Genomic DNA, 26,270 nt, shown 5'->3' with positions numbered 1-26,270 from the left:
ACTAGATACATGTTTATGTGTAAAAGAGCCACATCTTTCACACCTACAACAAGCAAAACATGTAATCTCACAGCAAAACATTGCTGTGAGAAACAATAAACATTGAATTAAAAAACGAACAAGTCAGTCGTGAGGCACAAACATAAGGGGCTTTTTCCTGGCACAGTCCATTCTAATTGACAACCGAGAATACGCCTTCCACGGAGGCTCTGTTACCCGAGTAACCAGGTTTGGTAAAGGAGACCTGCTGCCGCCTTGTGGCCGTTTCTCAAAACAGCAGCTTTAAACCCAGTGCTAATGGTCACTTGATATTCAAAATCATTGCAGGCCTATAAATGACACCTGCCCTCAAAAACGATTCTTGGGTCGTCAATCGAGGAAAAAAACTCAAAAGATGTGCACACTTCAAAACGACAATTTCAAGAGGCATATTTTGTGCACATTTTGTCTTCTCTTTCTTTCTCTTGTGATAAATAAAAGGGCATGGAAAAATGCTCAACATCAGGAATTAATAAAGCCATGCAAATCCAGTCGACAGAAACGTTCACCCACCGTCGTCAGAATGATCATCAGCCACAGAGTCTACAAAGAATAAATGCTCAAGGTGTTTTAGAGAACTCTGTGCCCTCTAGCGGCCGCTGGGACGTTACCTGGTAACAGCTAGTAGTGAGGACACCGTGGAGGTGCATTGAAAGGTAAAAATTGAGCTAACCTGTAATCGGGTAGGCCCACTGATGGGCCTATCTCCCGAGTAGACCAAAATCAAAAAGACACAGGCTGGCCATCCTGCGCTGCAGCAACATGTACCATCGCCAAGACTTGGAAGAAACCCAAATGTCCATCAACAGAACAATGCACCAAGAAGAAGGGGGCCCATGTGCACAATGGAACATGAGCCACGGAAGAGCATGCAACAGTGCCGCTGGCACCACCGTAGAAGGATCTAGAGATACCCACCCAGAAGGAAGTACGAAAGAAACCGAAATAGAAATATCCTATGACATCACTTATAGCTGTTACTTCAACATTGATACCCATGAAGTCATTTCCAAGAGAAGGCCGTGCATAGATGCAGAAAACCAACTATGCTTAACCAAGTGGAAAGGTGTAAGGAATGTATGAATTTGGATATGGGGGTTTACAGACATGTACTGATACACATGACATATATAATCACAAAATACCTAAGGAATACCAAGAGAGGTCGACTCAACACTCTGTAATAACCTACACGGAAAAGGATCCAAAGATGAATAGATTGATACATACATATGATGAACCAGATGCAGTACACCTAGAACACACACCACATTTTTACTCAATTGGCTGTGATACTAGATAACAATTAAATTTTAAAAAACACACAAGAAGTAAGGAGATATAAGCTCTTGGGGGTTTGCCCTGACACACTGCACTCTCATTTGCAGCCTACTAACACAATTTCCAGGAAGCCTCTGTTGCAGGAAAACCCAGAGTTGGAAATGGAGAAATGCTGCCGCCTTGTGGCCGTTTCCCGCAAGAGCGGCTTCAAACGCATAGCTATGGGTCACTTAACATTCATAAGGACTCAGGCCTCTAAAAGACACCTGCCCTCAAAAAAAAAAATGTCCTGAGCTCGGCCGTGGCGAAAAAAATTCAAAGCAGGCAAATGTGTCAAAGAGATAGTATGATAGAGGTAAGTTTTACTCACTCTTTATCAAAAAAAGGAAAATGGAGAAAAGCTCAACCTCAGGAATTATCAGACTCCTCTAAGCTACAAAAAGCTTTCAGCTCACCCAAGTTAACTACCGTCAGCCAAAAGACTACAAACAATAAATGCTGAAGGGGTTTTAGAGAACTCTGTTCCCTCTGTCTGTGGAGGACATGTGTAGTTGTAACAGCCAATAATGAGAACAGAAAGGAGCTGCGTTTTCAATTAAAAATTGAGCCACCCTTCCATCCAGAACACCCACAGCCGAGCCTCTCACCTGAGAAGACAGGCTGCAAGAGCTGCACTCCACGAGTTTTCACAGTAGCCAAGACACCGAAGCAACCCAAATGTCCATCAACAGATGAATGGATAAGAAGAGCTGGTCCGTGGACACAGTGGACTATTAGCCATGGAAAACAAGGAAACACTGCTCTTTGAGGCACCCGAGATGAGCCTAGAGATCATCACAGAACATGAGTTAAGTCGGAAAGCAAAAGGCATACCGTATGACATCACCTATAGGCGTTATCTAACAGCTGACACAAATGAACATATTTCCACAAAGAAAGACACTCACACACTTAGAAAACAAACTAAGCTTAAGTAAAATGAAAGGTGGGGGGAATGGATAAATTAAGATTAGTGTCACCATATGTGTACAAATACGTATTAAATATATATATCAAACAGACCGACCATATAGCAAGGGAGGTCACCAGAACAGTCTGCAATAATTTACATGGGAAGAGGATCTGTACAAGAATATATATCTATATCTATATCTATATCTATATCTATATCTATATATAGATATATATATATATATATAAAACGTACAAATGAACCAGATTCTGTACATATAGGACCAACAGTATTCTAATCATTACCCCGATTTAAACAAATTAAAAGAGCGAACAAGAAGTAATGTGACATACACTTCTGGGGTTTTTTCCTGGCACATTCCATTCTAATTGACAACCTGGGAACAGGACTTCCAGAAGGCTCTGCTGCCCTAGTAACCAGATGTGGGAATGTAGCAATGCTGACGCCTTGTGGCCGTTTCCCACAGCAGCAGCTTTAAAGTCAGTGCTAATGGTCACTCAATATTCACACCCATTGCAGGCTTGTAAATGACACCTGCCCTCCAAAACAAAATCCTGGGGTCGAAAATCGACCAAAAAAGTCGAAAGAGGGCAACCTTCCAAGAAGACAATTTCGAGAGGTTTATTGTACTCACGGTTTTTTTTTTCTGTTTTTGTTTAACAGAATAAAAAAAGGCGTGGAAAAATGCTGAACCTTAGGAATTATTAGACACGAAAATACACGTTACAATAACCTATCATGTCACACGACTCAGCATGGCCAGCAGCAAAACTTCTGCAAACAAGAAATGCTGACGGGGTGGTGAAGAAATGCGTACCCTCGGTTCTAAGTGGGACGTGGTAAGAGCCCCTAAGGAAAACACAGTGGAGTTGCCTGGAAAGGGTCAACATTGAGCGACCGTTCAATCAAGCATAGCCACTGCTGGGTCTATCACCTGAGAGGATGAGAATCAAAAAGACACGGGCTGGCAATCCTGCAATCCAGCAATGTTTACCATAGCCAACACTTGGAAGCAATGAAAATGCCCAGCCACAGAGGAATGCAGAAAGGAGCAGTGGTCCATGGACACAATGGAAGAGTACTCCAGTGAAAAGTAGAAATTCCATTTTAAAAACAGATATAAGTAAGGAGACATCAGCTTTGGGGGGTTTCTCCAGACACATCCCACCGTCATTGATAACCGAGGAACACCACTGGCAGGAAGGTCTGCTTCACTAGTTACCAGAGTGGGAAACGCAGAAATGCTGCAGCCCTCTGGCCGTTACGTGCAACGGCAGCTTGAAAACCCGTGCTAATGGTCACTTCGTGTGCACAAGTTCTGGAGGGCTGTCAATGAAACCTGCCCTCAAAATGTCTTGAGGGAGGTAGTGGCCAAAATATTTCAAAAGGCGGCACATAGTTCAAGAAAAGAATGGGATGAGGTAAGCTACACACACAGTTTGAAGGAAAAAAGGACATCCCTGAAAGCTCAATTTCAAGGCTTTATGAGACGCATGCAAATCCAACCACACAGGTATGGGCTCACACCAGTCAGAAGAACCATCAGCAACAAGACTACCAACAATTCATGCTGAAGGGGTTGTGGAGAAGTGCATACCCTCTAGGTTAAGTGGGACTTTGCCGCCAGCCGCGGCGGGTCCTCAAAGTGTAGCAACAACCGACGAGAGGGGGTAGGGAACTGAACGCACCAAGGTATGGGATCAGAAGGGCACAAGCAACTGACGCTTGCAAGGCAAGTTTAATAACAAAGCCTAGCCGTATATATACCCCTAAAGCAGGGAATTTGCTTCGTCACGCCTTATCGGCATCAGCTGGTTGGTTGGCTTCTCGGCTTAGTGACACCTTATCAGCATCAGCTGTTTGGTTGGCTGCTCGGCTTCTCCCTCAAAGGCACCAATTTCCCCTCCAGGGTTGCTTTTCCTAGCTTTAGGGAACAACCAGGGACTCCCAGTAACTGAGCAGGTCCCTGGAGCGATTTGGCCAAAGGCCATCTCCTTTTGTATGTTCATACCATAAAGTCCAGGATGCATACCAAGGAGAGTACAGTCGGGCCCTGAGGCTTAGGAGGGTCTTAGTGGCGCCTTCCTCAGAGGGCAATGCTCGCCACAGGACTTCACCTGGTAAGAGACACTAATGGGAACAGAATGGAGGTGCCTTTACAAGGTAAACACTGAGTTACGATATGATCCAGCAGGCACACTCGTGGGCCCATAACCTAAGAAAGAAGACAGAAGTGGAAAGACACAGGCAGGCAAATCTGCATTGCAGGAGTATTACAATAGCCAGGACATGGAAGCAACCAGAAAGTCCATCAACAGATGAGTGGACAAAGAAGAACAGGGACCTGAACAGATGGAATATTAGCCAAGGAACAAAAGGAAACAATGCCATCAACAGCACCATCGGTGAGGCTAGAGTTCATCACGCACCTTGCAGTAAGTCACAGAGCGAAAGATACATAGCCTACGATATCACTTATAGGTGTTCCCTGAAAATTGATATCACTGAAGATATTTCCACAGAGAAAGGCAATCACAGATGCAATAAACAGATTTATGGTTCACCCATGGACAGGTGTGAGAATTGTGTACATTAGGAAATTGGGTTTAAGAGAGAGATACAAACACAGGTGAAATACAAAATCACCAAAGGCCTACGGAATACCAAGAGAAGAGTACTCAACATTGTGTCATAAGCTACATGGGAAAAGGATCCAAAGAAGACTAGATACATGTTTATGTGTAAAAGAGCCACATCTTTCACACCTACAACAAGCAAAACATTGTAATCAAACTTGCTGTGAGAAACAATAAACATTGAATTAAAAAACGAACAAGTCAGTCGTGAGGCACAAACATAAGGGGCTTTTTCCTGGCACAGTCCATTCTAATTGACAACCGAGAATACGCCTTCCACGGAGGCTCTGTTACCCGAGTAACCAGGTTTGGTAAAGGAGACCTGCTGCCGCCTTGTGGCCGTTTCTCAAAACAGCAGCTTTAAACCCAGTGCTAATGGTCACTTGATATTCAAAATCATTGCAGGCCTATAAATGACACCTGCCCTCAAAAACGATTCTTGGGTCGTCAATCGAGGAAAAAAACTCAAAAGATGTGCACACTTCAAAACGACAATTTCAAGAGGCATATTTTGTGCACATTTTGTCTTCTCTTTCTTTCTCTTGTGATAAATAAAAGGGCATGGAAAAATGCTCAACATCAGGAATTAATAAAGCCATGCAAATCCAGTCGACAGAAACGTTCACCCACCGTCGTCAGAATGATCATCAGCCACAGAGTCTACAAAGAATAAATGCTCAAGGTGTTTTAGAGAACTCTGTGCCCTCTAGCGGCCGCTGGGACGTTACCTGGTAACAGCTAGTAGTGAGAACACCGTGGAGGTGCATTGAAAGGTAAAAATTGAGCTAACCTGTAATCGGGTAGGCCCACTGATGGGCCTATCTCCCGAGTAGACCAAAATCAAAAAGACACAGGCTGGCCATCCTGCGCTGCAGCAACATGTACCATCGCCAAGACTTGGAAGAAACCCAAATGTCCATCAACAGAACAATGCACCAAGAAGAAGGGGGCCCATGTGCACAATGGAACATGAGCCACGGAAGAGCATGCAACAGTGCCGCTGGCACCACCGTAGAAGGATCTAGAGATACCCACCCAGAAGGAAGTACGAAAGAAACCGAAATAGAAATATCCTATGACATCACTTATAGCTGTTACTTCAACATTGATACCCATGAAGTCATTTCCAAGAGAAGGCCGTGCATAGATGCAGAAAACCAACTATGCTTAACCAAGTGGAAAGGTGTAAGGAATGTATGAATTTGGATATGGGGGTTTACAGACATGTACTGATACACATGACATATATAATCACAAAATACCTAAGGAATACCAAGAGAGGTCGACTCAACACTCTGTAATAACCTACACGGAAAAGGATCCAAAGATGAATAGATTGATACATACATATGATGAACCAGATGCAGTACACCTAGAACACACACCACATTTTTACTCAATTGGCTGTGATACTAGATAACAATTAAATTTTAAAAAACACACAAGAAGTAAGGAGATATAAGCTCTTGGGGGTTTGCCCTGACACACTGCACTCTCATTTGCAGCCTACTAACACAATTTCCAGGAAGCCTCTGTTGCAGGAAAACCCAGAGTTGGAAATGGAGAAATGCTGCCGCCTTGTGGCCGTTTCCCGCAAGAGCGGCTTCAAACGCATAGCTATGGGTCACTTAACATTCATAAGGACTCAGGCCTCTAAAAGACACCTGCCCTCAAAAAAAAAAATGTCCTGAGCTCGGCCGTGGCGAAAAAAATTCAAAGCAGGCAAATGTGTCAAAGAGATAGTATGATAGAGGTAAGTTTTACTCACTCTTTATCAAAAAAAGGAAAATGGAGAAAAGCTCAACCTCAGGAATTATCAGACTCCTCTAAGCTACAAAAAGCTTTCAGCTCACCCAAGTTAACTACCGTCAGCCAAAAGACTACAAACAATAAATGCTGAAGGGGTTTTAGAGAACTCTGTTCCCTCTGTCTGTGGAGGACATGTGTAGTTGTAACAGCCAATAATGAGAACAGAAAGGAGCTGCGTTTTCAATTAAAAATTGAGCCACCCTTCCATCCAGAACACCCACAGCCGAGCCTCTCACCTGAGAAGACAGGCTGCAAGAGCTGCACTCCACGAGTTTTCACAGTAGCCAAGACACCGAAGCAACCCAAATGTCCATCAACAGATGAATGGATAAGAAGAGCTGGTCCGTGGACACAGTGGACTATTAGCCATGGAAAACAAGGAAACACTGCTCTTTGAGGCACCCGAGATGAGCCTAGAGATCATCACAGAACATGAGTTAAGTCGGAAAGCAAAAGGCATACCGTATGACATCACCTATAGGCGTTATCTAACAGCTGACACAAATGAACATATTTCCACAAAGAAAGACACTCACACACTTAGAAAACAAACTAAGCTTAAGTAAAATGAAAGGTGGGGGGAATGGATAAATTAAGATTAGTGTCACCATATGTGTACAAATACGTATTAAATATATATATCAAACAGACCGACCATATAGCAAGGGAGGTCACCAGAACAGTCTGCAATAATTTACATGGGAAGAGGATCTGTACAAGAATATATATCTATATCTATATCTATATCTATATCTATATCTATATATAGATATATATATATATATATAAAACGTACAAATGAACCAGATTCTGTACATATAGGACCAACAGTATTCTAATCATTACCCCGATTTAAACAAATTAAAAGAGCGAACAAGAAGTAATGTGACATACACTTCTGGGGTTTTTTCCTGGCACATTCCATTCTAATTGACAACCTGGGAACAGGACTTCCAGAAGGCTCTGCTGCCCTAGTAACCAGATGTGGGAATGTAGCAATGCTGACGCCTTGTGGCCGTTTCCCACAGCAGCAGCTTTAAAGTCAGTGCTAATGGTCACTCAATATTCACACCCATTGCAGGCTTGTAAATGACACCTGCCCTCCAAAACAAAATCCTGGGGTCGAAAATCGACCAAAAAAGTCGAAAGAGGGCAACCTTCCAAGAAGACAATTTCGAGAGGTTTATTGTACTCACGGTTTTTTTTTTCTGTTTTTGTTTAACAGAATAAAAAAAGGCGTGGAAAAATGCTGAACCTTAGGAATTATTAGACACGAAAATACACGTTACAATAACCTATCATGTCACACGACTCAGCATGGCCAGCAGCAAAACTTCTGCAAACAAGAAATGCTGACGGGGTGGTGAAGAAATGCGTACCCTCGGTTCTAAGTGGGACGTGGTAAGAGCCCCTAAGGAAAACACAGTGGAGTTGCCTGGAAAGGGTCAACATTGAGCGACCGTTCAATCAAGCATAGCCACTGCTGGGTCTATCACCTGAGAGGATGAGAATCAAAAAGACACGGGCTGGCAATCCTGCAATCCAGCAATGTTTACCATAGCCAACACTTGGAAGCAATGAAAATGCCCAGCCACAGAGGAATGCAGAAAGGAGCAGTGGTCCATGGACACAATGGAAGAGTACTCCAGTGAAAAGTAGAAATTCCATTTTAAAAACAGATATAAGTAAGGAGACATCAGCTTTGGGGGGTTTCTCCAGACACATCCCACCGTCATTGATAACCGAGGAACACCACTGGCAGGAAGGTCTGCTTCACTAGTTACCAGAGTGGGAAACGCAGAAATGCTGCAGCCCTCTGGCCGTTACGTGCAACGGCAGCTTGAAAACCCGTGCTAATGGTCACTTCGTGTGCACAAGTTCTGGAGGGCTGTCAATGAAACCTGCCCTCAAAATGTCTTGAGGGAGGTAGTGGCCAAAATATTTCAAAAGGCGGCACATAGTTCAAGAAAAGAATGGGATGAGGTAAGCTACACACACAGTTTGAAGGAAAAAAGGACATCCCTGAAAGCTCAATTTCAAGGCTTTATGAGACGCATGCAAATCCAACCACACAGGTATGGGCTCACACCAGTCAGAAGAACCATCAGCAACAAGACTACCAACAATTCATGCTGAAGGGGTTGTGGAGAAGTGCATACCCTCTAGGTTAAGTGGGACTTTGCCGCCAGCCGCGGCGGGTCCTCAAAGTGTAGCAACAACCGACGAGAGGGGGTAGGGAACTGAACGCACCAAGGTATGGGATCAGAAGGGCACAAGCAACTGACGCTTGCAAGGCAAGTTTAATAACAAAGCCTAGCCGTATATATACCCCTAAAGCAGGGAATTTGCTTCGTCACGCCTTATCGGCATCAGCTGGTTGGTTGGCTTCTCGGCTTAGTGACACCTTATCAGCATCAGCTGTTTGGTTGGCTGCTCGGCTTCTCCCTCAAAGGCACCAATTTCCCCTCCAGGGTTGCTTTTCCTAGCTTTAGGGAACAACCAGGGACTCCCAGTAACTGAGCAGGTCCCTGGAGCGATTTGGCCAAAGGCCATCTCCTTTTGTATGTTCATACCATAAAGTCCAGGATGCATACCAAGGAGAGTACAGTCGGGCCCTGAGGCTTAGGAGGGTCTTAGTGGCGCCTTCCTCAGAGGGCAATGCTCGCCACAGGACTTCACCTGGTAAGAGACACTAATGGGAACAGAATGGAGGTGCCTTTACAAGGTAAACACTGAGTTACGATATGATCCAGCAGGCACACTCGTGGGCCCATAACCTAAGAAAGAAGACAGAAGTGGAAAGACACAGGCAGGCAAATCTGCATTGCAGGAGTATTACAATAGCCAGGACATGGAAGCAACCAGAAAGTCCATCAACAGATGAGTGGACAAAGAAGAACAGGGACCTGAACAGATGGAATATTAGCCAAGGAACAAAAGGAAACAATGCCATCAACAGCACCATCGGTGAGGCTAGAGTTCATCACGCACCTTGCAGTAAGTCACAGAGCGAAAGATACATAGCCTACGATATCACTTATAGGTGTTCCCTGAAAATTGATATCACTGAAGATATTTCCACAGAGAAAGGCAATCACAGATGCAATAAACAGATTTATGGTTCACCCATGGACAGGTGTGAGAATTGTGTACATTAGGAAATTGGGTTTAAGAGAGAGATACAAACACAGGTGAAATACAAAATCACCAAAGGCCTACGGAATACCAAGAGAAGAGTACTCAACATTGTGTCATAAGCTACATGGGAAAAGGATCCAAAGAAGACTAGATACATGTTTATGTGTAAAAGAGCCACATCTTTCACACCTACAACAAGCAAAACATTGTAATCAAACTTGCTGTGAGAAACAATAAACATTGAATTAAAAAACGAACAAGTCAGTCGTGAGGCACAAACATAAGGGGCTTTTTCCTGGCACAGTCCATTCTAATTGACAACCGAGAATACGACTTCCACGGAGGCTCTGTTACCCGAGTAACCAGGTTTGGTAAAGGAGACCTGCTGCCGCCTTGTGGCCGTTTCTCAAAACAGCAGCTTTAAACCCAGTGCTAATGGTCACTTGATATTCAAAATCATTGCAGGCCTATAAATGACACCTGCCCTCAAAAACGATTCTTGGGTCGTCAATCGAGGAAAAAAACTCAAAAGATGTGCACACTTGAAAACGACAATTTCAAGAGGCATATTTTGTGCACATTTTGTCTTCTCTTTCTTTCTCTTGTGATAAATAAAAGGGCATGGAAAAATGCTCAACATCAGGAATTAATAAAGCCATGCAAATCCAGTCGACAGAAACGTTCACCCACCGTCGTCAGAATGATCATCAGCCACAGAGTCTACAAAGAATAAATGCTCAAGGTGTTTTAGAGAACTCTGTGCCCTCTAGCGGCCGCTGGGACGTTACCTGGTAACAGCTAGTAGTGAGAACACCGTGGAGGTGCATTGAAAGGTAAAAATTGAGCTAACCTGTAATCGGGTAGGCCCACTGATGGGCCTATCTCCCGAGTAGACCAAAATCAAAAAGACACAGGCTGGCCATCCTGCGCTGCAGCAACATGTACCATCGCCAAGACTTGGAAGAAACCCAAATGTCCATCAACAGAACAATGCACCAAGAAGAAGGGGGCCCATGTGCACAATGGAACATGAGCCACGGAAGAGCATGCAACAGTGCCGCTGGCACCACCGTAGAAGGATCTAGAGATACCCACCCAGAAGGAAGTACGAAAGAAACCGAAATAGAAATATCCTATGACATCACTTATAGCTGTTACTTCAACATTGATACCCATGAAGTCATTTCCAAGAGAAGGCCGTGCATAGATGCAGAAAACCAACTATGCTTAACCAAGTGGAAAGGTGTAAGGAATGTATGAATTTGGATATGGGGGTTTACAGACATGTACTGATACACATGACATATATAATCACAAAATACCTAAGGAATACCAAGAGAGGTCGACTCAACACTCTGTAATAACCTACACGGAAAAGGATCCAAAGATGAATAGATTGATACATACATATGATGAACCAGATGCAGTACACCTAGAACACACACCACATTTTTACTCAATTGGCTGTGATACTAGATAACAATTAAATTTTAAAAAACACACAAGAAGTAAGGAGATATAAGCTCTTGGGGGTTTGCCCTGACACACTGCACTCTCATTTGCAGCCTACTAACACAATTTCCAGGAAGCCTCTGTTGCAGGAAAACCCAGAGTTGGAAATGGAGAAATGCTGCCGCCTTGTGGCCGTTTCCCGCAAGAGCGGCTTTAAACGCATAGCTATGGGTCACTTAACATTCACAAGGACTCAGGCCTCTAAAAGACACCTGCCCTCAAAAAAAAAATGTCCTGAGCTCGGCAGTGGTGAAAAAAATTCGAAGGAGGCAAATGTGTCAAAGAGATAGTATGAAGAGGTAAGTTTTACTCACTCTTTATCAAAAAAAGCAAAATGGAGAAAAGCTCAACCTCAGGAATGATCAGACTCCTCTAAGCTACAAAAAGCTTTCAGCTCACCCAAGTTAACTACCGTCAGCCAAAAGACTACAAACAATAAATGCTGAAGGGGTTTTAGAGAACTCTGTTCCCTCTGTCTGCGGAGGACATGTCTAGTTGTAACAGCCAATAATGAGAACAGAAAGGAGCTGCGTTTTCAATTAAAAATTGAGCCACCCTTCCATCCAGAACACCCACAGCCGAGCCTCTCACCTGAGAAGACAGGCTGCAAGAGCTGCACTCCACGAGTTTTCACAGTAGCCAAAGACACCGAAGCAACCCAAATGTCCATCAACAGATGAATGGATAAGAAGAGCTGGTCCGTGGACACAGTGGACTATTAGCCATGGAAAACAAGGAAACACTGCTCTTTGAGGCACCCGAGATGAGCCTAGAGATCATCACAGAACATGAGTTAAGTCGGAAAGCAAAAGGCATACCGTATGACATCACCTATAGGCGTTATCTAACAGCTGACACAAATGAACATATTTCCACAAAGAAAGACACTCACACACTTAGAAAACAAACTAAGCTTAAGTAAAATGAAAGGTGGGGGGAATGGATAAATTAAGATTAGTGTCACCATATGTGTACAAATACGTATTAAATATATATATCAAACAGACCGACCATATAGCAAGGGAGGTCACCAGAACACTCTGCAATAATTTACATGGGAAGAGGATCTGTACAAGAATCTATATCTATATCTATATCTATATCTATATCTATATATAGATATATATATATATATATATATATATAAAACGTACAAATGAACCAGATTCTGTACATATAGGACCAACAGTATTCTAATCATTACCCCGATTTAAACAAATTAAAAGAGCGAACAAGAAGTAATGTGACATACACTTCTGGGGTTTTTTCCTGGCACATTCCATTCTAATTGACAACCTGGGAACAGGACTTCCAGAAGGCTCTGCTGCCCTAGTAACCAGATGTGGGAATGTAGCAATGCTGACGCCTTGTGGCCGTTTCCCACAGCAGCAGCTTTAAAGTCAGTGCTAATGGTCACTCAATATTCACACCCATTGCAGGCTTGTAAATGACACCTGCCCTCCAAAACAAAATCCTGGGGTCGAAAATCGACCAAAAAAGTCGAAAGAGGGCAACCTTCCAAGAAGACAATTTCGAGAGGTTTATTGTACTCACGGTTTTTTGTTTTCTGTTTTTGTTTAACAGAATAAAAAAAGGCGTGGAAAAATGCTGAACCTTAGGAATTATTAGACACGAAAATACACGTTACAAAAACCTATCATGTCACACCACTCAGCATGGCCATCAGCGAAACTTCTGCAAACAAGAAATGCTGACGGGTTGGTGAAGAAATGCGTACCCTCGGTTCTAAGTGGGTCGTGGTAAGAGCCCCTAAGGAAAACACAGTGGAGTTGCCTGGAAAGGGTCAACATTGAGCGACCGTTCAATCAAGCGTACCCACTGCTGGGTCTATCACCTGAGAGGATGAGAATCAAAAAAGACACGGGCTGGCAATCCTGCAATCCAGCAATGTTTACCGTAGCCAACACTTGGAAGCAATGAAAATGCCCAGCCACAGAGGAATGCAGAAAGGAGAAGTGGTCCATGGACACAATGGAAGAGTACTCCAGTGAAAAGTAGAAATTCCATTTTAAAAACAGATATAAGTAAGGAGACATCAGCTTTGGGGGGTTTCTCCAGACACATCCCACCGTCATTGATAACCGAGGAACAACACTGGCAGGAAGGTCTGTTTCACTAGTTACCAGAGTGGGAAACGCAGAAATGCTGCAGCCCTCTGGCCGTTACGTGCAACGGCAGCTTGAAAACCCGTGCTAATGGTCACTTCGTGTGCACAAGTCCTGGAGGGCTGTCAATGAAACCTGCCCTCAAAATGTCTTGAGGGAGGTAGTGGCCAAAATATTTCAAAAGGCGGCACATAGTTCAAGAAAAGAATGGGATGAGGTAAGCTACACACACAGTTTGAAGGAAAAAAGGACATCCCTGAAAGCTCAATTTCAAGGCTTTATGAGACGCATGCAAATCCAACCACACAGGTATCGGCTCACACCAGTCAGAAGAACCATCAGCAACAAAACTACCAACAATTCATGCTGAAGGGGTTGTGGAGAAGTGCATACCCTCTAGGTTAAGTGGGACTTTGCCGCCAGCCGCGGCGGGTCCTCAAAGTGTAGCAACAACCGACGAGAGGGGGTAGGGAACTGAACGCACTAAGGTATGGGATCAGAAGGGCACAAGCAACTGACGCTTGCAAGGCAAGTTTAATAACAAAGCCTAGCCGTATATATACCCCTAAAGCAGGGAATTTGCCTCGTCACGCCTTATCGGCATCAGCTGGTTGGTTGGCTTCTCGGCTTAGTGACACCTTATCAGCATCAGCTGTTTGGTTGGCTGCTCGGCTTCTCCCTCAAAGGCACCAATTTCCCCTCCAGGGTTGCTTTTCCTAGCTTTAGGGAACAACCAGGGACTCCCAGTAACTGAGCAGGTCCCTGGAGCGATTTGGCCAAAGGCCATCTCCTTTTGTATGTTCATACCATAAAGTCCAGGATGCATACCAAGGAGAGTACAGTCGGGCCCTGAGGCTTAGGAGGGTCTTAGTGGCGCCTTCCTCAGAGGGCAATGCTCGCCACAGGACTTCACCTGGTAAGAGGCACTAATGGGAACAGAATGGAGGTGCCTTTACAAGGTAAACACTGAGTTACGATATGATCCAGCAGGCACACTCCTGGGCCTATAACCTAAGAAAGAAGACAGAAGTGGAAAGACACAGGCAGGCAAATCTGCATTGCAGGAGTATTACAATAGCCAGGACATGGAAGCAAGCAGAAAGTCCATCAACAGATGAGTGGACAAAGAAGAACAGGGACCTGAACAGATGGAATATTAGCCAAGGAACAAAAGGAAACAATGCCATCAACAGCACCATCGGTGAGGCTAGAGTTCATCACGCACCTTGCAGTAAGTCACAGAGCGAAAGATACATAGCCTACGATATCACTTATAGGTGTTCCCTGAAAATTGATATCACTGAAGATATTTCCACAGAGAAAGGCAATCACAGATGCAATAAACAGATTTATGGTTCACCCATGGACAGGTGTGAGAATTGTGTACATTAGGAAATTGGGTTTAAGAGAGAGATACAAACACAGGTGAAATACAAAATCACCAAAGGCCTACGGAATACCAAGAGAAGAGTACTCAACATTGTGTCATAAGCTACATGGGAAAAGGATCCAAAGAAGACTAGATACATGTTTATGTGTAAAAGAGCCACATCTTTCACACCTACAACAAGCAAAACATGTACTCAACATTGTGTCATAAGCTACATGGGAAAAGGATCCAAAGAAGACTAGATACATGTTTATGTGTAAAAGAGCCACATCTTTCACACCTACAACAAGCAAAACATGTAATCTCACAGCAAAACATTGCTGTGAGAAACAATAAACATTGAATTAAAAAACGAACAAGTCAGTCGTGAGGCACAAACATAAGGGGCTTTTTCCTGGCACAGTCCATTCTAATTGACAACCGAGAATACGCCTTCCACGGAGGCTCTGTTACCCGAGTAACCAGGTTTGGTAAAGGAGACCTGCTGCCGCCTTGTGGCCGTTTCTCAAAACAGCAGCTTTAAACCCAGTGCTAATGGTCACTTGATATTCAAAATCATTGCAGGCCTATAAATGACACCTGCCCTCAAAAACGATTCTTGGGTCGTCAATCGAGGAAAAAAACTCAAAAGATGTGCACACTTCAAAACGACAATTTCAAGAGGCATATTTTGTGCACATTTTGTCTTCTCTTTCTTTCTCTTGTGATAAATAAAAGGGCATGGAAAAATGCTCAACATCAGGAATTAATAAAGCCATGCAAATCCAGTCGACAGAAACGTTCACCCACCGTCGTCAGAATGATCATCAGCCACAGAGTCTACAAAGAATAAATGCTCAAGGTGTTTTAGAGAACTCTGTGCCCTCTAGCGGCCGCTGGGACGTTACCTGGTAACAGCTAGTAGTGAGGACACCGTGGAGGTGCATTGAAAGGTAAAAATTGAGCTAACCTGTAATCGGGTAGGCCCACTGATGGGCCTATCTCCCGAGTAGACCAAAATCAAAAAGACACAGGCTGGCCATCCTGCGCTGCAGCAACATGTACCATCGCCAAGACTTGGAAGAAACCCAAATGTCCATCAACAGAACAATGCACCAAGAAGAAGGGGGCCCATGTGCACAATGGAACATGAGCCACGGAAGAGCATGCAACAGTGCCGCTGGCACCACCGTAGAAGGATCTAGAGATACCCACCCAGAAGGAAGTACGAAAGAAACCGAAATAGAAATATCCTATGACATCACTTATAGCTGTTACTTCAACATTGATACCCATGAAGTCATTTCCAAGAGAAGGCCGTGCATAGATGCAGAAAACCAACTATGCTTAACCAAGTGGAAAGGTGTAAGGAATGTATGAATTTGGATATGGGGGTTTACAGACATGTACTGATACACATGACATATATAATCACAAAATACCTAAGGAATACCAAGAGAGGTCGACTCAACACTCTGTAATAACCTACACGGAAAAGGATCCAAAGATGAATAGATTGATACATACATATGATGAACCAGATGCAGTACACCTAGAACACACACCACATTTTTACTCAATTGGCTGTGATACTAGATAACAATTAAATTTTAAAAAACACACAAGAAGTAAGGAGATATAAGCTCTTGGGGGTTTGCCCTGACACACTGCACTCTCATTTGCAGCCTACTAACACAATTTCCAGGAAGCCTCTGTTGCAGGAAAACCCAGAGTTGGAAATGGAGAAATGCTGCCGCCTTGTGGCCGTTTCCCGCAAGAGCGGCTTCAAACGCATAGCTATGGGTCACTTAACATTCATAAGGACTCAGGCCTCTAAAAGACACCTGCCCTCAAAAAAAAAAATGTCCTGAGCTCGGCCGTGGCGAAAAAAATTCAAAGCAGGCAAATGTGTCAAAGAGATAGTATGATAGAGGTAAGTTTTACTCACTCTTTATCAAAAAAAGGAAAATGGAGAAAAGCTCAACCTCAGGAATGATCAGACTCCTCTAAGCTACAAAAAGCTTTCAGCTCACCCAAGTTAACTACCGTCAGCCAAAAGACTACAAACAATAAATGCTGAAGGGGTTTTAGAGAACTCTGTTCCCTCTGTCTGTGGAGGACATGTGTAGTTGTAACAGCCAATAATGAGAACAGAAAGGAGCTGCGTTTTCAATTAAAAATTGAGCCACCCTTCCATCCAGAACACCCACAGCCGAGCCTCTCACCTGAGAAGACAGGCTGCAAGAGCTGCACTCCACGAGTTTTCACAGTAGCCAAGACACCGAAGCAACCCAAATGTCCATCAACAGATGAATGGATAAGAAGAGCTGGTCCGTGGACACAGTGGACTATTAGCCATGGAAAACAAGGAAACACTGCTCTTTGAGGCACCCGAGATGAGCCTAGAGATCATCACAGAACATGAGTTAAGTCGGAAAGCAAAAGGCATACCGTATGACATCACCTATAGGCGTTATCTAACAGCTGACACAAATGAACATATTTCCACAAAGAAAGACACTCACACACTTAGAAAACAAACTAAGCTTAAGTAAAATGAAAGGTGGGGGGAATGGATAAATTAAGATTAGTGTCACCATATGTGTACAAATACGTATTAAATATATATATCAAACAGACCGACCATATAGCAAGGGAGGTCACCAGAACACTCTGCAATAATTTACATGGGAAGAGGATCTGTACAAGAATCTATATCTATATCTATATCTATATCTATATATAGATATATATATATATATATAAAACGTACAAATGAACCAGATTCTGTACATATAGGACCAACAGTATTCTAATCATTACCCCGATTTAAACAAATTAAAAGAGCGAACAAGAAGTAATGTGACATACACTTCTGGGGTTTTTTCCTGGCACATTCCATTCTAATTGACAACCTGGGAACAGGACTTCCAGAAGCCTCTGCTGCCCTAGTAACCAGATGTGGGAATGTAGCAATGCTGACGCCTTGTGGCCGTTTCCCACAGCAGCAGCTTTAAAGTCAGTGCTAATGGTCACTCAATATTCACACCCATTGCAGGCTTGTAAATGACACCTGCCCTCCAAAACAAAATCCTGGGGTCGAAAATCGACCAAAAAAGTCGAAAGAGGGCAACCTTCCAAGAAGACAATTTCGAGAGGTTTATTGTACTCACGGTTTTTTGTTTTCTGTTTTTGTTTAACAGAATAAAAAAAGGCGTGGAAAAATGCTGAACCTTAGGAATTATTAGACACGAAAATACACGTTACAAAAACCTATCATGTCACACCACTCAGCATGGCCATCAGCGAAACTTCTGCAAACAAGAAATGCTGACGGGTTGGTGAAGAAATGCGTACCCTCGGTTCTAAGTGGGTCGTGGTAAGAGCCCCTAAGGAAAACACAGTGGAGTTGCCTGGAAAGGGTCAACATTGAGCGACCGTTCAATCAAGCATACCCACTGCTGGGTCTATCACCTGAGAGGATGAGAATCAAAAAAGACACGGGCTGGCAATCCTGCAATCCAGCAATGTTTACCGTAGCCAACACTTGGAAGCAATGAAAATGCCCAGCCACAGAGGAATGCAGAAAGGAGAAGTGGTCCATGGACACAATGGAAGAGTACTCCAGTGAAAAGTAGAAATTCCATTTTAAAAACAGATATAAGTAAGGAGACATCAGCTTTGGGGGGTTTCTCCAGACACATCCCACCGTCATTGATAACCGAGGAACAACACTGGCAGGAAGGTCTGTTTCACTAGTTACCAGAGTGGGAAACGCAGAAATGCTGCAGCCCTCTGGCCGTTACGTGCAACGGCAGCTTGAAAACCCGTGCTAATGGTCACTTCGTGTGCACAAGTCCTGGAGGGCTGTCAATGAAACCTGCCCTCAAAATGTCTTGAGGGAGGTAGTGGCCAAAATATTTCAAAAGGCGGCACATAGTTCAAGAAAAGAATGGGATGAGGTAAGCTACACACACAGTTTGAAGGAAAAAAGGACATCCCTGAAAGCTCAATTTCAAGGCTTTATGAGACGCATGCAAATCCAACCACACAGGTATCGGCTCACACCAGTCAGAAGAACCATCAGCAACAAAACTACCAACAATTCATGCTGAAGGGGTTGTGGAGAAGTGCATACCCTCTAGGTTAAGTGGGACTTTGCCGCCAGCCGCGGCGGGTCCTCAAAGTGTAGCAACAACCGACGAGAGGGGGTAGGGAACTGAACGCACTAAGGTATGGGATCAGAAGGGCACAAGCAACTGACGCTTGCAAGGCAAGTTTAATAACAAAGCCTAGCCGTATATATACCCCTAAAGCAGGGAATTTGCCTCGTCACGCCTTATCGGCATCAGCTGGTTGGTTGGCTTCTCGGCTTAGTGACACCTTATCAGCATCAGCTGTTTGGTTGGCTGCTCGGCTTCTCCCTCAAAGGCACCAATTTCCCCTCCAGGGTTGCTTTTCCTAGCTTTAGGGAACAACCAGGGACTCCCAGTAACTGAGCAGGTCCCTGGAGCGATTTGGCCAAAGGCCATCTCCTTTTGTATGTTCATACCATAAAGTCCAGGATGCATACCAAGGAGAGTACAGTCGGGCCCTGAGGCTTAGGAGGGTCTTAGTGGCGCCTTCCTCAGAGGGCAATGCTCGCCACAGGACTTCACCTGGTAAGAGGCACTAATGGGAACAGAATGGAGGTGCCTTTACAAGGTAAACACTGAGTTACGATATGATCCAGCAGGCACACTCCTGGGCCTATAACCTAAGAAAGAAGACAGAAGTGGAAAGACACAGGCAGGCAAATCTGCATTGCAGGAGTATTACAATAGCCAGGACATGGAAGCAACCAGAAAGTCCATCAACAGATGAGTGGACAAAGAAGAACAGGGACCTGTACAGATGGAATATTAGCCAAGGAACCAAAGGAAACAATGCCATCAACAGCACCATCGGTGAGGCTAGAGTTCATCACGCACCTTGCAGTAAGTCACAGAGCGAAAGATACATAGCCTACGATATCAGTTATAGGTGTTTCCTAAAAATTGATATCACTGAAGATATTTCCACAGAGAAAGGCAATCACAGATGCAATAAAGAGATTTATGGTTCACCCATGGACAGGTGTGAGAATTGTGTACATTAGGAAATTGGGTTTAAGAGAGAGATACAAACACAGGTGAAATACAAAATCACCAAAGGCCTACGGAATACCAAGAGAAGAGTACTCAACATTGTGTCATAAGCTACATGGGAAAAGGATCCAAAGACGACTAGATACGTGTTTATGTATAAAAGAGCCACATCTTTCACACCTACAACAAGCAAAACATGTAATCTCACAGCAAAACATTGCTGTGAGAAACAATAAACATTGAATTAAAAAACGAACAAGTCAGTCGTGAGGCACAAACATAAGGGGCTTTTTCCTGGCACAGTCCATTCTAATTGACAACCGAGAATACGCCTTCCACGGAGGCTCTGTTACCCGAGTAACCAGGTTTGGTAAAGGAGACCTGCTGCCGCCTTGTGGCCGTTTCTCAAAACAGCAGCTTTAAACCCAGTGCTAATGGTCACTTGATATTCAAAATCATTGCAGGCCTATAAATGACACCTGCCCTCAAAAACGATTCTTGGGTCGTCAATCGAGGAAAAAAACTCAAAAGATGTGCACACTTCAAAACGACAATTTCAAGAGGCATATTTTGTGCACATTTTGTCTTCTCTTTCTTTCTCTTGTGATAAATAAAAGGGCATGGAAAAATGCTCAACATCAGGAATTAATAAAGCCATGCAAATCCAGTCGACAGAAACGTTCACCCACCGTCGTCAGAATGATCATCAGCCACAGAGTCTACAAAGAATAAATGCTCAAGGTGTTTTAGAGAACTCTGTGCCCTCTAGCGGCCGCTGGGACGTTACCTGGTAACAGCTAGTAGTGAGGACACCGTGGAGGTGCATTGAAAGGTAAAAATTGAGCTAACCTGTAATCGGGTAGGCCCACTGATGGGCCTATCTCCCGAGTAGACCAAAATCAAAAAGACACAGGCTGGCCATCCTGCGCTGCAGCAACATGTACCATCGCCAAGACTTGGAAGAAACCCAAATGTCCATCAACAGAACAATGCACCAAGAAGAAGGGGGCCCATGTGCACAATGGAACATGAGCCACGGAAGAGCATGCAACAGTGCCGCTGGCACCACCGTAGAAGGATCTAGAGATACCCACCCAGAAGGAAGTACGAAAGAAACCGAAATAGAAATATCCTATGACATCACTTATAGCTGTTACTTCAACATTGATACCCATGAAGTCATTTCCAAGAGAAGGCCGTGCATAGATGCAGAAAACCAACTATGCTTAACCAAGTGGAAAGGTGTAAGGAATGTATGAATTTGGATATGGGGGTTTACAGACATGTACTGATACACATGACATATATAATCACAAAATACCTAAGGAATACCAAGAGAGGTCGACTCAACACTCTGTAATAACCTACACGGAAAAGGATCCAAAGATGAATAGATTGATACATACATATGATGAACCAGATGCAGTACACCTAGAACACACACCACATTTTTACTCAATTGGCTGTGATACTAGATAACAATTAAATTTTAAAAAACACACAAGAAGTAAGGAGATATAAGCTCTTGGGGGTTTGCCCTGACACACTGCACTCTCATTTGCAGCCTACTAACACAATTTCCAGGAAGCCTCTGTTGCAGGAAAACCCAGAGTTGGAAATGGAGAAATGCTGCCGCCTTGTGGCCGTTTCCCGCAAGAGCGGCTTCAAACGCATAGCTATGGGTCACTTAACATTCATAAGGACTCAGGCCTCTAAAAGACACCTGCCCTCAAAAAAAAAAATGTCCTGAGCTCGGCCGTGGCGAAAAAAATTCAAAGCAGGCAAATGTGTCAAAGAGATAGTATGATAGAGGTAAGTTTTACTCACTCTTTATCAAAAAAAGGAAAATGGAGAAAAGCTCAACCTCAGGAATTATCAGACTCCTCTAAGCTACAAAAAGCTTTCAGCTCACCCAAGTTAACTACCGTCAGCCAAAAGACTACAAACAATAAATGCTGAAGGGGTTTTAGAGAACTCTGTTCCCTCTGTCTGTGGAGGACATGTGTAGTTGTAACAGCCAATAATGAGAACAGAAAGGAGCTGCGTTTTCAATTAAAAATTGAGCCACCCTTCCATCCAGAACACCCACAGCCGAGCCTCTCACCTGAGAAGACAGGCTGCAAGAGCTGCACTCCACGAGTTTTCACAGTAGCCAAGACACCGAAGCAACCCAAATGTCCATCAACAGATGAATGGATAAGAAGAGCTGGTCCGTGGACACAGTGGACTATTAGCCATGGAAAACAAGGAAACACTGCTCTTTGAGGCACCCGAGATGAGCCTAGAGATCATCACAGAACATGAGTTAAGTCGGAAAGCAAAAGGCATACCGTATGACATCACCTATAGGCGTTATCTAACAGCTGACACAAATGAACATATTTCCACAAAGAAAGACACTCACACACTTAGAAAACAAACTAAGCTTAAGTAAAATGAAAGGTGGGGGGAATGGATAAATTAAGATTAGTGTCACCATATGTGTACAAATACGTATTAAATATATATATCAAACAGACCGACCATATAGCAAGGGAGGTCACCAGAACACTCTGCAATAATTTACATGGGAAGAGGATCTGTACAAGAATCTATATCTATATCTATATCTATATCTATATATAGATATATATATATATATATAAAACGTACAAATGAACCAGATTCTGTACATATAGGACCAACAGTATTCTAATCATTACCCCGATTTAAACAAATTAAAAGAGCGAACAAGAAGTAATGTGACATACACTTCTGGGGTTTTTTCCTGGCACATTCCATTCTAATTGACAACCTGGGAACAGGACTTCCAGAAGGCTCTGCTGCCCTAGTAACCAGATGTGGGAATGTAGCAATGCTGACGCCTTGTGGCCGTTTCCCACAGCAGCAGCTTTAAAGTCAGTGCTAATGGTCACTCAATATTCACACCCATTGCAGGCTTGTAAATGACACCTGCCCTCCAAAACAAAATCCTGGGGTCGAAAATCGACCAAAAAAGTCGAAAGAGGGCAACCTTCCAAGAAGACAATTTCGAGAGGTTTATTGTACTCACGGTTTTTTGTTTTCTGTTTTTGTTTAACAGAATAAAAAAAGGCGTGGAAAAATGCTGAACCTTAGGAATTATTAGACACGAAAATACACGTTACAAAAACCTATCATGTCACACCACTCAGCATGGCCATCAGCGAAACTTCTGCAAACAAGAAATGCTGACGGGTTGGTGAAGAAATGCGTACCCTCGGTTCTAAGTGGGTCGTGGTAAGAGCCCCTAAGGAAAACACAGTGGAGTTGCCTGGAAAGGGTCAACATTGAGCGACCGTTCAATCAAGCATACCCACTGCTGGGTCTATCACCTGAGAGGATGAGAATCAAAAAAGACACGGGCTGGCAATCCTGCAATCCAGCAATGTTTACCGTAGCCAACACTTGGAAGCAATGAAAATGCCCAGCCACAGAGGAATGCAGAAAGGAGAAGTGGTCCATGGACACAATGGAAGAGTACTCCAGTGAAAAGTAGAAATTCCATTTTAAAAACAGATATAAGTAAGGAGACATCAGCTTTGGGGGGTTTCTCCAGACACATCCCACCGTCATTGATAACCGAGGAACAACACTGGCAGGAAGGTCTGTTTCACTAGTTACCAGAGTGGGAAACGCAGAAATGCTGCAGCCCTCTGGCCGTTACGTGCAACGGCAGCTTGAAAACCCGTGCTAATGGTCACTTCGTGTGCACAAGTCCTGGAGGGCTGTCAATGAAACCTGCCCTCAAAATGTCTTGAGGGAGGTAGTGGCCAAAATATTTCAAAAGGCGGCACATAGTTCAAGAAAAGAATGGGATGAGGTAAGCTACACACACAGTTTGAAGGAAAAAAGGACATCCCTGAAAGCTCAATTTCAAGGCTTTATGAGACGCATGCAAATCCAACCACACAGGTATCGGCTCACACCAGTCAGAAGAACCATCAGCAACAAAACTACCAACAATTCATGCTGAAGGGGTTGTGGAGAAGTGCATACCCTCTAGGTTAAGTGGGACTTTGCCGCCAGCCGCGGCGGGTCCTCAAAGTGTAGCAACAACCGACGAGAGGGGGTAGGGAACTGAACGCACTAAGGTATGGGATCAGAAGGGCACAAGCAACTGACGCTTGCAAGGCAAGTTTAATAACAAAGCCTAGCCGTATATATACCCCTAAAGCAGGGAATTTGCCTCGTCACGCCTTATCGGCATCAGCTGGTTGGTTGGCTTCTCGGCTTAGTGACACCTTATCAGCATCAGCTGTTTGGTTGGCTGCTCGGCTTCTCCCTCAAAGGCACCAATTTCCCCTCCAGGGTTGCTTTTCCTAGCTTTAGGGAACAACCAGGGACTCCCAGTAACTGAGCAGGTCCCTGGAGCGATTTGGCCAAAGGCCATCTCCTTTTGTATGTTCATACCATAAAGTCCAGGATGCATACCAAGGAGAGTACAGTCGGGCCCTGAGGCTTAGGAGGGTCTTAGTGGCGCCTTCCTCAGAGGGCAATGCTCGCCACAGGACTTCACCTGGTAAGAGGCACTAATGGGAACAGAATGGAGGTGCCTTTACAAGGTAAACACTGAGTTACGATATGATCCAGCAGGCACACTCCTGGGCCTATAACCTAAGAAAGAAGACAGAAGTGGAAAGACACAGGCAGGCAAATCTGCATTGCAGGAGTATTACAATAGCCAGGACATGGAAGCAACCAGAAAGTCCATCAACAGATGAGTGGACAAAGAAGAACAGGGACCTGTACAGATGGAATATTAGCCAAGGAACCAAAGGAAACAATGCCATCAACAGCACCATCGGTGAGGCTAGAGTTCATCACGCACCTTGCAGTAAGTCACAGAGCGAAAGATACATAGCCTACGATATCAGTTATAGGTGTTTCCTAAAAATTGATATCACTGAAGATATTTCCACAGAGAAAGGCAATCACAGATGCAATAAAGAGATTTATGGTTCACCCATGGACAGGTGTGAGAATTGTGTACATTAGGAAATTGGGTTTAAGAGAGAGATACAAACACAGGTGAAATACAAAATCACCAAAGGCCTACGGAATACCAAGAGAAGAGTACTCAACATTGTGTCATAAGCTACATGGGAAAAGGATCCAAAGACGACTAGATACGTGTTTATGTATAAAAGAGCCACATCTTTCACACCTACAACAAGCAAAACATTGTAATCAAACTTGCTGTGAGAAACAATAAACATTGAATTAAAAAACGAACAAGTCAGTCGTGAGGCACAAACATAAGGGGCTTTTTCCTGGCACAGTCCATTCTAATTGACAACCGAGAATACGACTTCCACGGAGGCTCTGTTGCCCGAGTAACCAGGTTTGGTAAAGGAGACCTGCTGCCGCCTTGTGGCCGTTTCTCAAAACAGCAGCTTTAAACCCAGTGCTAATGGTCACTTGATATTCAAAATCATTGCAGGCCTATAAATGACACCTGCCCTCAAAAACGATTCTTGGGTCGTCCATCGAGGAAAAAAACTCAAAAGACGTGCACACTTCAAAACGACAATTTCAAGAGGCATATTTTGTGCACATTTTGTCTTCTCTTTCTTTCTCTTGTGATAAATAAAAGGGCATGGAAAAATGCTCAACATCAGGAATTAATAAAGCCATGCAAATCCAGTCGACAGAAACGTTCACCCACCGTCGTCAGAATGATCATCAGCCACAGAGTCTACAAAGAATAAATGCTCAAGGTGTTTTAGAGAACTCTGTGCCCTCTAGCGGCCGCTGGGACATTACCTGGTAACAGCTAGTAGTGAGAACACCGTGGAGGTGCATTGAAAGGTAAAAATTGAGCTAACCTGTAATCGGGTAGGCCCACTGATGGGCCTATCTCCCGAGTAGACCAAAATCAAAAAGACACAGGCTGGCCATCCTGCGCTGCAGCAACATGTACCATAGCCAAGACTTGGAAGAAACCCAAATGTCCATCAACAGAACAATGCACCAAGAAGAAGGGGGCCCATGTGCACAATGGAACATGAGCCACGGAAGAGCATGCAACAGTGCCGCTGGCACCACCGTAGAAGGATCTAGAGATACCCACCCAAAAGGAAGTACGAAAGAAACCGAAATAGAAATATCCTATGACATCACTTATAGCTGTTACTTCAACATTGATACCCATGAAGTCATTTCCAAGAGAAGGCCGTGCATAGATGCAGAAAACCAACTATGCTTAACCAAGTGGAAAGGTGTAAGGAATGTATGAATTTG

This window comes from Kogia breviceps, chromosome 3 (genome assembly GCF_026419965.1).
Source record: "Kogia breviceps isolate mKogBre1 chromosome 3, mKogBre1 haplotype 1, whole genome shotgun sequence".
Taxonomy (NCBI): Eukaryota; Metazoa; Chordata; class Mammalia; order Artiodactyla; family Physeteridae; genus Kogia; species Kogia breviceps.
Note: the sequence above shows the minus strand (reverse complement) of the source record.